At 36.8% G+C, this 4613-nt stretch overlaps 1 protein-coding gene across 1 annotated transcript in view; it reads right to left on the bottom strand.

Moving 5' to 3' along the window:
* The window catches only part of RAB39A (RAB39A, member RAS oncogene family), a 30870-nt gene that overhangs the window by 25850 nt on the left and 407 nt on the right, over positions 1 to 4613 (bottom strand). The gene's annotated exons all lie outside the window — the stretch shown is intronic.

Below are 4613 nucleotides of genomic sequence, written 5' to 3'. Positions count from 1 at the left end.
TATTGGCTAAAGAAGCTGTGGTACATATATACAATGGAATATTATTCAGCCATAAGAAGAGATGAAATACTGACATTTGCAACAACATGGATGGACCTCGAGATAATCATGCTAAGCGAAATAAGCCAGACAGAAAAGGTTGAAAATCACATGATATCACTTATATGTAGGATTTAAACTTAAAAGCAACAAATGAACAGGACAAACAAACAGAGACTCATGGACATGGACTATAGACGAGTGGTTACCAGAGGGTAGAGGGTAGAGGAGGGAGGAGCTAGATGGGGTCAAATATAGGGGGTTGGAGGAGGGTGAAGTGGGTAAAGGGGATCAAATATATGGTAGCTGAAGGAATTGGACTTTAGGTGGTAATCACACAATAGAATATATAGATGTCAAATTATAATGCACAACTGAAAATTATATAATTGTATTAACCAATGTTAGGCCAATAAATTAAAAAAATATTTTTTTCTCTTGAAGTCCATGAACCACAATAAAGAGGGTAGGTATCAAATGAGGGCTCTTAAACAAAATGAAACAAAATTATTTAGTTTAGACATTTTAAAAAGGTCTCTTAAAGAGAAATAAAATGTTCACAATGCTTGCTTTTAAAATTAAGAACAGAAAACATAAATTAAACCACCTTTAAATATTACTTCACATGACTATTGTGAGGGGATAGAGGAAAAAACAGAGACACAAAGGAGTCAGAGGGATAAATAAGAAGAGATAAGCTAAAGAGATGAGAGAGTAAGAGACACATTAAAATTAAAAGGAAGAAGAGCAAAAGACGAAGGGTGTGAGGTAAGTATGAATAAGGACAGATAGACAAAAGGGGTAAAGGAAAGATAAAATTAGAACCTGAAGGCTGGGTAAGACACATGGAGAGGATAAACATACACAGTGGAAGAGAAGATAAAAGAAATGAGGAAGAAGCAGGCAGAGGGTGAGGGAGAGGCTGAGTACGCCTAATGGCATTAGACGCTACCTTCAGATTTTTGAGGGGAGCAAAAAGGAAGGCTGTCCCTTATAGAGCACTTACTGCTTACAGCCCTAAGTTAATTAGCTGGTTAAATAATGTCTACAGGTCTTCCAGTGCTCCAAATTTCAAAAGTTTAGTGGTTCTGCTCAAATAATGTGACTAAAGCAGCTCATCAAGGAAGTGTCTCCCAAATGATACTCCTTAAAGCACTAGATTTTCACATTTTAATGATAGCCTCTCAAATAAATTTGGGAAATGCTAATTTAATAAAAGTTAAGCAGGTTTCTTTGCCACAGTAGTTCTCAGAGCCTTAATGATATGAATTTCTAAGAGAGTGCTATGTAGAATACAAGGATCTCCAAACTTATTTGATCATGGAACCCATCCTTTTAAAAAAATCCCAAGGGAGGATTCTTTTTGAGGAGCACTGCATTAGGAGGACATTATCCTCTGAGCTTTGTAACCAGTGGCTATAATTATAACACTCCAAAGGTCATGACATGAAAGAAAAGGCTAAATCTGGTTTGAAGCCTTAAGATTTCCTTTTTCCATGGTAACATTGCTATTTCTTTATCTCATTTTATTTCCATATCGCCCTATAAGTGCTTTTACGGGAAAGGTTCAAAATTTCTATTCTTACATTTGATGCTCTTTCTAATATTTATCCTTATTAACACTGTGTTAAACAACATTCTTCTTTCCTTTCTTGCTAAATTTTTTCCACTATGATGATTAAAAATGAAAATTGTTGATTTCCCGGCAAATGCCCACAATGCCAAATCCATCTTCTTTTCTTACTGGGTACATGGTAGTCTAAGTGTGACCTTGTAACCGTTTTCTCCTCAATTACTTGAGAGCTGAAGTGATTTGTACTATGTTGGTCTCACTTGCTTAAAAGGAATATTGCTTGATTTAGATCTTTCCTTTTCCCTCCCCCTGAGCAGGAACACAGTGTCCACGAAGATGATAGTCTTCGGGATAACAGAAAAATAAGAGGGTAGGTACCTGAATGATGCCCTGGAGCAGAGCCACTCTACCAACTAGGACTACTTACGACTTACACAAGAGAAATAAAGTTCTATCTTTAATGAGAGCACTGTAATTTTGACTCTCATAGATATATAAATTTAACATTTATCCTCACTAAAATATAGTGTTAACAATAAAAACTTAACATTTGGGTGTAATATTACAACTTACAGTATGCACACACATACATTATTTTTCTAAATCCATCTTCATCTTGATTTTGTTCCCTTTTATTTTTGTAAGCAGTTATTGTCTGCTAGAGTATTAATCTGAACATTGAAAACTAAGGCTTTACTTGTCAATTAATTATATCTCAATAAAGCTGGGGAATGAAAAGAAAACCAAGACTAATCATTATTGGCTCATTTTTTTTTTGTTTTGTAACATAGTTGTTTATGCTTTCAAGCTATACTCCAAGCTGTCCAAAAAAGGTTCCTTTTTTGTTAGTTTATGTCTAATCACTAATAAACCTCCAAATAGAATATTTCCCACAAATTTCTAATGGTATGATTATCATTGATGGAAATATGCCTTCATGAGCTATAGTATCTTTCTATGAAATACGTGAGCACAATATATCTATTATTCAAAATAAGTATCTGTATGGTCTTGAAGATACAGAATGATTTAACAGTAATCGTTTTAAGTGCAATTTTATGGTGAAACATTCTGCTAAATGAGAGAAAATCAAGATTTGAAGGTAGCCACTGAAATATGTATGTACTTATAAATATATCTTTGGTAAAGAGCCAAACAAAATAAAAGTATGACTCATTGTCAGTAAACATTCCTGAAATGTCCTTGTATTATTATGGGAGAGTTACTGTCTGGTTTTAATAATGTATTAAAATGAATTACTATTTACATCCTTCTTAAAGGCAATGATCTATTTAGCAGAAACATCTTTAAAATCTAACTAATCCTTTACTCTCTTGTCAGTGAGTTGAGGAGCTACTTTTAAGGAAAGAGATATAATAAAATTTTACTACCCATGTTTCTTGTAGTTGCAAATTACAGTAGATGTCAGGAGTTTAAAGCATAAAAAACATGTTTTTATTATATTCACTTTAGAGAGCAGAGCAAGAGCTATTAGTAAATACTTTTTTTCTAATCCTCAAATATCTTAAAGTTCATCTCTGTGATCACAAGTGAAGGAATTTGCAATCGACCTTAGAATGGTAAAACTGCAAGAAATCTTAGAGAAGTCTGAAAATTTTGTAATTAAAGGAAGCTCCTTGAAAAGAAAAAAATTTCTTCATGGAATTCTAGGTATTGTATAATTCAAATTAATAACCTTTAACACCTCTCTGAAGGGGTAGCCTTACCATCTTTCCACTTCATACATAGGAAAACTAGGGTATAAGCAAGCTAAGCAGTTCCCTTATTATCTCTATAAATCATTGTCATAACTGGCATTGGAAGCCAAAACTTTAAATGTTGTAACAATCTCACAGAAGTAGGCTGATCTCATAAAGAATGGATATTGGCTGGGGGTGAGATGAAGCCCTGTTTGGGAAGTCCCCTGATGGAGTACTGTGTTTCACAAGCCTAGTACTTGCTGAAGACTGCAAAATGCTTGCTTCAATGGGTTCGAATTGATAATGCAATCTTAAAAAAAAAAAGTCTACAATATATCAAATTCCCCACCTTTCTCTAAAAAAAGTGTTCTCAAATCCTAGAAATTTCAAATGTGCTTTGCAATCTGATTCAGTCTTAAATATCCAGGAAATGCATACAATTTACATTTAGTTTTTATTTACATAACATGAATAGCCTTTGTGAAATCCTTCTTTAAAGGTCTCAGAATGAGACTATTGATAAGTACCCCTCCTATATTTAGAAATGTTTATTCTTATATACAACCACCTGGTGATGTTAAGTATCCATTATAAATAAAATCAAAGTTCCTGACAGATATCAGTATCTCTTTTCCCACCAAAACATAAGTGATGACAAACTTCTAAAGACAACTCGACCCTTAAAAAACAAAACAACAAAAAACCCTCAGCTGTGTCAGTGTCCCTGATGTTACATCTAGCTGCTGTACAAGACATTCCCACGGGGCATGGCCCAGTATTTCTGATGACCACATCGGTGCTGTGAGGTGTTCAAACCATTACCGCATCCATCTCCCCGTGAAAGATGCCCAATGAGCTCATGCAGTAACCTGGGTTGGAGCGGTGCTTGCTGTGAAGCTAAAGGGATCAATCACGAATCTGGGAACCCTACTGGCAGTTCTCCCGGGCTGCAGAGGGGAAGCCACTTGGTTAGAGGATGAACAGAGAGCTTGGAGGAGGGTGGCCGGGTCAGGGTGTGCGCAGCGAGGGACGCTGAGTTTGGGGCGAAGGCAGCAGGGGGACCGAAGAGTTGATCAAAATACCAGCAGGGGCAGGCGGGTGACCCGGTTCAGGCGGGAAAGGGGACGCAGGAAATGGGCGCCAAAGAAAGAAGTGAGAAATTGCGGAGGAGGAAGTTGTCCCTGGAAGAGGAGGGGCAAAGGGGAAAAGAGAATGGAGTGTTTGCACTTTCTAGAGGGAAAGGCCAGAGCCTCTCCCAACCAGGGCGGGTGCGGCCGACGCTTGGGGAAGGGGCGCCCGGG

Source organism: Pteropus alecto, unplaced genomic scaffold (assembly GCF_000325575.1).
Source record: "Pteropus alecto unplaced genomic scaffold, ASM32557v1 scaffold385, whole genome shotgun sequence".
Taxonomy (NCBI): Eukaryota; Metazoa; Chordata; class Mammalia; order Chiroptera; family Pteropodidae; genus Pteropus; species Pteropus alecto.
Note: the sequence above shows the minus strand (reverse complement) of the source record. Positions and strands in the feature narration are given on the sequence as shown.